The sequence below is a fragment of the Aquarana catesbeiana genome, linkage group LG02 (genome assembly GCF_042186555.1).
Source record: "Aquarana catesbeiana isolate 2022-GZ linkage group LG02, ASM4218655v1, whole genome shotgun sequence".
NCBI lineage: Eukaryota > Metazoa > Chordata > Amphibia > Anura > Ranidae > Aquarana > Aquarana catesbeiana.
The window spans coordinates 430092324-430103665 of NC_133325.1; the positions used below are offsets into that span (position 1 = coordinate 430092324).

The window sequence follows — 11342 nt, forward strand, 5'->3', positions numbered from 1 at the left end:
ATTTTCCATAATGCTAACTGTGTACATTAAATAAAAGATCCAACAAAACTAAGGAGGCAGCAGCATACAATGACTGCAACAATCTAGTGTGTCTAAAAATCTAGTTTTAGATACCTCTGGATTTGTATGGATATAGGGCACAGTTCACCTAATGCCCTGTACACAAGACTGGTTTTGCCATCGGAATAAACTCTGAAGGTTTTTCTGACGGAGTTCCGACAAAATTCCGCTCAAGCTGTCTTGCATACACACGGTCACAATAAATTCCGACCGTCCAGAACGCGGTGACGTACAACACATATGACGGGACTAGAAAACAAAAGTTCAATAGCCAATAGCTTCCGTCTTGTACTTGCTTCAGAACAGCATACAGACGAGTGTTTTTTCCGATAGTAATTTGTTCCGTCGGAAAAATATAGAACGTGTTCTCTATCTAAGTCCGTCTGAATTTTCGACGGAAAAAGTCCGATGGGGCATACACACAGTTGGAATATACAACGAACAGCTCCCATCGGACTCTTTCTGTTGGAAATTCCGCTCGTGTGTACGCGGCATTAAAGGCTTAAATAACGAAAACCAGACAAAAGGATCTTTATTTTCAGTAATGTAACTGATTTTTACATTTGTTGACTTTAATCCTTTCCTGCCGGCTCCTAGGCATCCCAATCACATGATCAGGGGGCCAACCTACCATCTCCCAATTGTTTATCATGTGATCTGGAGCTATCAGTGACACCTACATTACAGTGCTGAGGGTACATAATTTAGAATACCCCCAGCACAAAACAGGAACTCATATACAGTACAGTATTTGGCAGCACAGAATAAGGCCCACTTCTAACCTGAAAATAACTTATTTTTTTTAAACCAGGTTCCTTATTCAGGTGTGTTAGCTTTCTGATTTGAGCCTTATGCAAGGCTCTTGTGTCCCCAAGAGTAGCTGGAAGCCAGCAAAGGAGGGAAAAATATGAGAAATGGTAAATTGGTATTGTGGACTAGGACACAAGGCTATAAACTCAGCCCTGGATAGGCAACATGCTTTAAAGCTCAAATCCAGTCACAAAAATTTTCATCTAAATATATTCCTCAAAAGCCACGAAGGATATACAGTGGCAAAAATAATTATTTTATCCCCTGCAGATTTTGTAAGTTTGCCCACTTACAAAGAAATGAAGAGGCTATAATTTTTGTCAGAATTGTATTTTAAATGATAGAGACAGAATATCAACCAAAAATCCAGAAAAAATACATGATAAAAATGTTATAAATTGAGTTGCAGTTCAGTGAGTAAAATAAGTATTTGATCCTCTACCAACCAACAATAGTTCTGGCTCCCACAGACTGGCTACAATATGTGGTACACCGATTAGTCCTGTCAATTTAGGAAGATGCTTCTAATGACAACTCATTTTGTGTGAAAAAGACATCTGTCCACAGAATCTCTTTCTTCCATTAAGCTCTCGTTCACACTGAACACGGCTTTGAAATCCTGTGAGTTCATCTGAACTCGTATGATTTCAAAGCCACATTTCAGTCCGACTTCGGAGGGCGACTTGAGAAACATCTCTGCGGGTTCATCCACAGATGTCTATTGAAATCACCCCCCAAGTCGCCAAAAGTAGTGCAGAAACTACTTTAGGAAATCGGTGCGGCACTGCACAGATTGGGACGCTCCTATTGCTGGCAATAGGCTTCAATCTGAAATGCGGTTTGACCTGTCATACGGACCATGACTTTTGCTGTAGGATGCGACTAGGAAAATGCCAGGAAAGACCTACTAGAACAGCTGAACTTTATTTGGGGTTAATAAGAGGCACTCTAAATAATGGCAGGTGTGTACTGATTTAACATGAATTTGAATGTGATTGCTTAATTCTAAACACAGCTACATCCCCAGTTATAAGAGGGTGTGCACACTTATGCAACCACATTATTTTATTTTTTTATTTTTACTCCCCCCCCCTAAAAGATTTCAGTTTGTTTTTCAATTGAGTTGTACAGTTTATAGGTCACATTAAAGGTGGAAAAAGTTCTGCAATTATTTATCTTAGTCTCATTTTTTACATCACAGAAACCTGACATTTTAACAGGGGTGTGTAGACTTTTTATATCCACTGTATGACATATGCATTTAGATTATATTAGCCTATTCCGAAGTTTAGCTTTAGTCAAGCATCAGATCTATGGCTTCTGTAAACATAAATCCTATACTTCTTATGCAGTATATGTCTAATGTATTTTTTTTATTATAGTGTCACTCTATTTTAGGAATTTACTTTTATATGACAGTACAATTTAAAAGGGGCCTTTAAAACTTGAAGAATAAGTTATTTGCAAACCAACACAGAGAATGAATGCTTGCCGTAGGGTACAAATTACATATGTCATAGTTAACTATGTAATTTCAAAGCCACAGAGGACTCTTCATTAGGTGATATAGCCTGATAATTAGGAAGTTCTATACAGTGGTTGTTTTCCCAGTAAGTCTTCAGGGAAGCTTACATACTAATATAGCATGGCATAAAACTTTTTTCTTAGAAAACAATGAAAAAAGGCAACAGTTTTAGTGACTAAGGGGTATTTATGTACACTTTCATTTTTATATGAATTTGAAATTAGGACACTACATATAAGCCAATTTAAAATAAAAAAAATAATTTGTCAGAAGCTATTTGAAATTCTACCAGGACACTCCTCATATGATAAAGGTGACTGACTGCCCATCCATTTGAAACTTTGCATGCTAAAGTGGTGCCATAAAATGTTTACAGGCTTGTTGAGATGGACAGGTAACAGCATGGCTGAAATACTTACCTTTCCTGGACATAATGCTGCACCAGCTCATTTTTAGTACTAGAGTACTAGCTAAGCTGAACTTGAGGATATAGCCAACATCTACTCTTAGAGGGCTTATCCGTGCTCCAACAAGGTCCTGCCAATTGTGTGATTGGGTCCCTGCAACCACCTCTCCAAACCATTCTTGGCTTCAGTCTTTGGCCTCTTGGTTAGCCAGGTTCGGAAGAAGTAACTCCCCTGCATGCATGCACAAGGCAGTTACTTCCACCCGGCACAGAATCTTGCTGAAACTGCACATTGAGCTGCACATGCATGGCTCAGCATACACTTACAAAAAAAAAAAAAGGACTGAGAGGCAGAGACAAACATCTTTGACAGAAGAGACATATATGGTCTATCTGCCTATCTGTTGGCAGTTTTTACCATACCAACTTTAACAACTTTCATAGCATTGCACTCCCTGCATAGTAGAAATATTATCAATAGGCTTTTTTATTTTGCAAGGGAATTTTCTCTTAGCTTAGTAAATGTTATGAAACATCACTTTGCATAGTATATCCAATCACATGCAGGCAAAATAAATAAAACCGTATTTTTGATAGCACAGGACTATATGATGGATGTCAGCAAAGCTTCACCCCATTCACTAGACCAAGCGAAAATTCCCTTGAAAAGTGCACAGCCTGTTTGTCTTTATTAAACCATGAATCAACTTTACATTGTGATAAAAAAAACAGTAAATCACAACCATTATGAAGCACTGCAAATAAGGAAGCAGGAAGGAACTGCATATGTAAGCAACATCTTAGGAGCCCTCATATTGATATATAAATACAAAGTATAGAAAGAAACATTTTTCGCTTTCTAATTTTTATTTTTTTTATGCAATGGATCTCTTACATATACTTTCTGGAGCAATCTACTGTCAGTCCATCCAGATACTCAAATGCATTTGATCCTCAGAATATTCATTCTTAACATACTGTAGCTTTAGGTTAGCATTTACGTATAGATTGACTTTAAAGCAGATTCTGCTGATCAACACTGTCAAAGCACCTGTTGTGACTGAGCCCTAAGCCTAGGTTTACATATGTGCGTGGTTGGGAATGCGTGCATAATCACAAGGTCCTTTAGCAGACCTGGAAGTGCCATTATTTAATCACACTTGGCAACAGTGCACATTTTCACGTGCAAAACCACATTTTGCTGCAGCACCACGTGGTTCCGTTCAGCGTGTTTGGGGACTTCTTTCCTTGAGTTTTTTTTTTTTTGTGGGTATGCAAATGCACACGCACATACACTATATTGTCAAAAGTATTGGGACACCTGCCTTTACACGCACATGAATTTTAATGGCATCCCAGTCTTAGTCCATAGGGTTCAATATTGAGTTGGCCCATGCTTTGCAGCTGTAACAGCTGTTCATAAGGTTTAGGAGTGTGTCTATGGCAGTGGTTCTCAACTCCAGTCCTCGGGACCCACCAACAGGCCAGATTTTAAGTATTACCTTGGGGAGTTGCAGACTAGAATACTGCAATCACTGAGCAGCAAGTGATATCACCTGTGATGTATTTCAGCTATCTTGCAAACCTGGCCTGTTGGTGGGTCCTGAGGACTGGAGTTGAGAACCACTGGTCTATGGGAATGTTTGACCATTCTTCCAGAAGCATATTTGTGAGGTCAGGCACTGATGTTGGAAGAGAAAGCCTGGCTCACAGTCTCCACTCTAATTCATCCCAAAGGTGTTTTATCGGATTGAGGTCAGGACTCGGTGCAGGCCACTCCAAACTTGCTCATCAATGTCTTTATGGACCTTGCTTTGTGCACTGGTCCAAATCATTTGGTGGAGGGGAGATTATGGTGTGGGGTTGTTTTTAAGGGGTTGGGCTTGGCCCCTTAGGTCCAGTGAAGGGAACTCTTAAGACGTCAGCATACCAAGACATTTTGGAAAACTTCATGCTCCCAACTTTGTAGGAACAGTTTGTGGATGGCCCCTTCCTGTTCCAACATGACTGTGTACCAGTGCACAAAGCAAGGTCCATGAAGACATGATTGAGCGAGTTTAGGGTGGAGGAACTTGACTGGCCTGCACAGAGTCCTGACCTCAACCCAATAGAACACCTTTGAGATGAATTAGAGCAGAGACTGCAAGCCAGGCCTTCTCATCCAACATCCGTGCCTGACCTCATAAATGCTCTTCTGGAAAAATGGTCAAACATCCCCATAGACACACTCCTAAACCTTGTGGACAGCCTTCCCTGAAGAGTTGAAGCTGTTATAGCTGCAAAGGATGGACCAACTCAATATTGAACCCTACAGACTAAGACTGGGATGCCATTAAAGTTCATGTGCATGTAAAGGCAGGCGTCCTAATACTTTTGACAATATAGTGTATGTGAAATATAGATTAATACAGGTTGTCTTTAATAGCCTTTTTGGGGAGACCGGTACTTTCCTGGGAAAAGTGTCATTTATGGAACCACTATGACTGCAGAACTACAGCCACGCCCAGCCTGCAAAGACAGCATAGAATTCATATTATAAAATCTTAGCATTCAAGTGAGGTTTGCTTTGATCAGTGGTCATCAAAGCTCCCCCCATGGGTAAAAACAATGTGTGGAGGTCCCCTAATACGTCGCATGAATCCCTTTGCAACTATGAATTACATATATACAGTGGGGAAAATAATTATTTGATCCCCTGCAGAATTTGTACGTTTGCCCATTTACAAAGAAATTAAGAGTCTATATTTTTTTATCATAGGTGTATTTTAAATGATAGAGACAAAATATTAACCAAAAAGCCAGAAAAAACACATAAAACATGTTTGCTATATACAAATGCTATAAATTAGGTTGCAGTTCAGTGAGTAAAATATGTATTTGATCCCCAAGCAAAACATGACTTATTACTTGGTAGAGAAACCCTTGTTGGCAAGCACAGAGGTAAGACGTTTCTTGTAGTTGGTTACCAGGTTTGCACACATCTCAGGAGGTATTTTGGTCCACTCTTCTTTACAGATCTTCTCTAAATCCTTAAAGCGGAGTTCCACACAAAAATGGAACTTCCGCTTTTCGGAACCCTCCCCCCCTCCGGTGTCACATTTGGCACCTTTCAGGGGGGAGGGGGGTGCAGATACCTGTCTAAGACAGGTATTTGCACCCACTTCCGGCATAGACTCCCATGGGAGTCTACGCCTCTTCCCGTCCCCACCGCGCTGTCTCCTGGGAAACACACAGCTCCCAGGAGAGCGGGGACCACTTACGATGCGTAGCGCGACTCGCACATGCGCAGTAGGGAACCGGGAAGTGAAGCCGCAACGCTTCACTTCCTGATTCCCTCACCTAGGATGGCGGCGGCAGCTGCCGAGAACCGAGCGGGTTCTCGGCGTCGCCTGCCGACATCGCTGGACCCTGGGACAGGTAAGTGGCCATGTATTAAAAGTCAGCAGCTGCAGTATTTGTAGCTGCTGGCTTTTAATATTTTTTTTTTTTGGCGGTGTGGGTGGACCCCCGCTTTAAGGTTTCTTGGCTGTCGCTTGGCAACTCGAAGTTTCAGCTCCCTCCATAAATTTTCTCTAGGATTAAGGTCTGGAGACTGACTAGGCCACTCCATGACCTTAATATGCTTCTTATTGAGCCACTCCTTTGTTGCCATGGCGGTAGGTTTTGGGTCATTGTCATGCTTGAAGAACCATCCACGACCCATCTTCAGTGTTCTGGCTGAGGGAAGAAAGTTCTCATCCAAGATTTTACAATAAACCCATCCATTGGCCCCTTAATGCAGCAAAGTTGGCCTGTACCTTTATAGCAAAGAATCAGCCCCAAAGCATCATGTTTCCACCTCCATGCTTGACTGTAGGGATGGTGTTCTTAGGGTCATAGTCAGCATTTTTCTTTCTCCAAACTCAGCGAGTCAAGGTAATGCCAAAGAGCTCAATTTTGGTCTCATCTGACCACAGCACTTTCTCCCAATCCTTCTCTGAATCATTTAAATTCAAAATACTAACCACAACATACAAAGGCATTCACAACTCTGCCCCGAGCTACATCACTAATCTTGTCTCCAAATATCACCCAAATCGACCTCTCCGCTCCTCTCAAGACCTCCTGCTTTCAAGCTCTCTCATCTCCTCCTCCCATGCTCGTCTCCAGGATTTCTCCAGAGCCTCTCCCATCCTCTGGTACTCGCTACCTCCATCTATCCGGCTATCCCCTACTCTTGCTACCTTCAGGCGATCCCTGAAAACTCATCTCTTCAGGAAAGCCTATCACGTCTCCAACTAATCTCCTACCACTTCCACCAGCTCATTCCCCACAGTTACAACCTTTTGTACCACCTGCCCCACCCTATTAGATTGTAAGCTCTTCTGAGCAGGGCCCTCTTAATCCTCTTGTATTTTATTGTATTATAACTGTATTGTCTCCCTTTTATATTGTAAAGCGCTGCGTAAACTGTTGGCGCTATATAAATCCTGAATAATAATAATAATAATAATTTAGATGTTCATTGGCATGACTGTACATGTGCCTTCTTGAGGAGGTAGACTTGCTGTGTTTGGAGGAAGAAAAATGCCGACTATGACCCTAAGAACACTATCCCTACAGTCAAGCATGGAGGTGGAAACATTATGCTTTGGGGCTGTTTCTCTGCTAAAGGTACAGATTGACATTGCCGCATTGAGGGGCCAATAAATGGGGCCATGTATTGTAAAATCTTGGATGAGAACCTTCTTCCCTCAGCTAGAACACTGAAGATGGGTCATGGATGGGTCTTTCAGCATGGCGATAACCCAAAACATACCGCCAAGGCAACAAAGGAGTGGCTCAAGAAGAAGCACACAGCCAAGCGACAGTCAAGAAACCTTAAGGATTTAGAGAAGATCTGTAAAGAAGAGTGGACCAAAATGCCTCCTGAGATGTGTGCAAACCTGGTCACTAACTACAAGAAACCTCTTACCTCTGTGCTTGTCAACAAGGGGTACTCCACCAAGTAATAGGTCATGTTTTGCTTGGGGATCAAATATTTATTTTACTCACTGAACTGCAACTCAATTTATAACATTTGTATAATGTATTTTTTCTGGATTTTTGGTTGATATTCTGTTTCTATCATTTAAAATACACCTATGATAACAATTATAGCCCCTTCATTTCTTTGTAAGTGGGCAAACTTACAAATCTGCAGGGGATAAAATAATTATTTTTGCCACTGTATATCCTTTGTGGCTATTGAGGTATATATTTAAATGAAAATTTTTGTGCCCGGAGTTGAGCTTTAAAGCATGTTGCCTATCCAGGGCTGAGTTTAAAAAATTATATTGATAAAAATTATAGACCCTTCATTTCTTTGTAAGTGGGCAAACTTACAAAATCTGCAGCGATCAAATAATTATTTTCCCCACTGTACTTCACATACATTTGAAAAAAAATTTCCTTAGGCTGCATTCACAGCTAGGTGTTCTGAAAACGAGCAGAATCACACATTTCTGACCACATTTTTTGAAAACGTAGTAAAATAAATGCAGCAAAACATCTAATGAGCCTGCGGTGCCAATATTTCTTATTGGCACAACTAATGCGGGTAGAAATCTCATGCAACAAAACATGGCAAAATGCGGAATGTAAAATGCACTTGGATCAGTGCTAAAAGAAGGGTACTTGAGCTAACTTTGCCGCATTTGTTGTGCGTAGGGTAGCCCTTTCAAGTAAATGGGCTTCCCAATACTGTTGGGCAGGTTTGAATAGGGCCTTTATGCACATATATTGTATATATGCCCCTAGCCAGTGAATAAATTAAAAATAGTATTAATTTCACACCAGATTTGCAGTTCACTTTTAAATTTGGAAATTAGTTTTTATTTCTAATATCCAAACAAATAAGGACAAAATTTATTTTTCCTCTAAGTAAGCAATTAAGAATGGGTGATGCCTGGATTACAAGCTGTGTTTAGTAAATTTATCTATAGCCACATAAATATTTTATACCAATAAAAGCACATTTTTTTCCTATTTCAGATCACGTAACAAAGTACACTATAGCAGGAAGATAATGCAATAAACAAACAGTATTTGAATAAAAAACATTTTATCAGACTTTTCCCAAGACCTCTGAAAACATCCATCAAGTAATTGGAAAGAAAAACTTTCTCCTTCAGTAAAAACATACATCAACAGGTAGCAGAAATGTATGCCAATTCAAGACCATGGAAGAAAACAGTATTGCCCATAGAGACAAGATTCTAATGGCAGATTAAAAGATTAAACCATGTCGTGTTGCTATGGACAATGTCATTCTTTTCCTGTCCGCTTTAAAAAAAAAAATGAAGTGCACTAAGATTCATAGAGCAGTATTTTGTTATTTTTTCAATCAAATTTTACAATGCATTTAAGGAAATTACAATCATATGATATTACTCTATTTGAATACGTTGTCCTACCCTCAGCTAGAAGAAACACAAGTATGTGTACAGTGCTAAACTCACCGAGAAGATGCTGTCTGTAGTAGCAGTTGTAAAGTGTGCAGATTCAGGAGACGAAGCAATAGGCAGCAACACAACTGATCGAATCTTTCCTCTCTGCTCTGGAAATTGCTCCCAGCTCCACCCTTTAGGGATGCTCTAGTGCAAATGCCTTGTGTAAGTACCAGTACAAGGCTACTTTTATAACAACATACAATGTGCCTGATTATAGTCTACCTGCAGGATGCTAGCAGATTATATATTTTAACCTTTAAAAGATTATAAGTGATATTTTTGTGTAGCCATAATACCTGTTTGAGTTCTTGACACCTTTGAGTCAGTATGCTGGACTGGGTAAATTCTAAGATATCTAACATAGAATGAGAATGCGTAGATTTGTTAACTGTAGTTTTTTTTTTTTTTTTTTAGATACAAATGTGAACAACATCATTTAAATAATCATATTGATGAATGTTAATGATTTTAATTTCCTTATCGGGTATAATTTGTTAAATATCTGCATATTGAGAGCGTAGGACCCACTGATATTGGGGTACTTTGATGTAATAGTGGGCTTAGCACTATATGGCCATATGGTGTAACTAAATCCCCATATTTTCTGAATATGCTCAGGTGTTTTTAAATAGCCTTGCAGGAGTTAAATGTCATTTTAGTATGTGTGCGCTGTAATCTTTTTTTCTAACTGTAGGGGGGATGGGACTGACTAGGGGAGGAGAGAGATCGGTGTACTTAGTATGAACACACGCTCTCTCTCCTCTCCCCTGAGAGAGCCGGGATCTGTGTGTGTAAACACATACAGATCCCGGTTCTCGCTCTGTCACGAGCAATCGCGGATACCCGGTGGTCATCGCGCCTGCTAGGCACTCGCATCTGCTCTGTGTGCCTCTTACAGCGTCTACAGTTACGGTGGTTCGCCCAGGGGAGCCAACCTGCCGCAGGAAAACTGCGGCGGCCGGTTGGGAACTGGTTAAAGTGGATGTAAACCTTCTCCTATACCCAGTGAAGTGAACAGCCTTAGATGATACACAGAGATGAAACAAATTTCCCTACATAAGTTTTACATGTATATCTGCTGATATATCTGAAGACAGCTTGCTATATTCTTTAGAATTTTTACATCGGGTTAGAATTTTTACTTCCTCATTCAGCAGTAGGAGTGTAGCCTTGGCTTACACTGGGAGACAGCTGATTGGAGGAAAGGCACCCCCTCCACATAGGCAGAGGAACGAAGATACTTTCAGAGCTGTGCTGTGACAAAAACAAGCTCTCTGCTAATCTAATTATAGCACCCACCCCGACACACATTTCAGGCTGGTTTTATCTCCGGTCTCTGAGAACTTTTCAGAAGTTATCATGCTGATAACAGAGGAACAAAATAGTAGAAAGACACAGGACTCAGGGCTTTGGAGAGAGATAAGTAAACACTACAGTCATATGTGCCTAGGCCAAATTTCATGAATCGGTTTACATCTACTTTAAAGTGGTATTAAACTCAAAACCAAAAATGTAATATATTGCAGCCTAACATTTATTATATTGCAGCTTACCAGTTCTTAGAGGTGATGGCTGTATTCGTTTTCTTTTTTTTAGGCTTTCCTCCCTCTATTTTCATCTGGTGATCCTGCCAGTAAGTCAGTTGTTTTTCAAAAGAATAAGCTCTCTTGCAGATTATATCAGTTACAGGGATGTGACAACTCATTTAACACTGGCAGGGGTCCCTACAATGATCAGCTTTTATTTATCCATGTGAAAATGTTATCCCTAAAAGAAAAAAAACTGTAACTGCTTAGACAGTGTGAGCTGGAGTTTTGCTTCAATTTGTTATTGTATTTAAATCTGCTAGCACATCTAACACTCCCCTTCCCCGGACTGACAATGCTGCTGCTCAAATGTGCCCCCTGTGCTCCTTTATGCAGAGTGGGGGCACTCTAATACAAGAGGTATGGCCAGATCACCAGATGAAAACAGAGGGAAAAGGCCTGAAAACAGATAATGAATGCAGCCATCACATCTAAGGATTGTAAGCTGCAATATATTACATTTTTGGTTTTGGGACTAGAACCAG

General features: G+C 40.4%; 1 protein-coding gene across 1 annotated transcript in view; it reads right to left on the bottom strand.

Moving 5' to 3' along the window:
- The window catches only part of LOC141128303 (uncharacterized), a 122828-nt gene extending 113075 nt beyond the window's left edge, over nt 1-9753 (bottom strand). The window contains exon 1 of the mRNA XM_073615513.1: nt 9281-9753. The gene's annotated coding sequence lies outside the window, so the exon portion shown is untranslated. The remainder of the gene's footprint in view (nt 1-9280) is intronic.
- Nucleotides 9754-11342: the final 1589 nt, after the last annotated feature.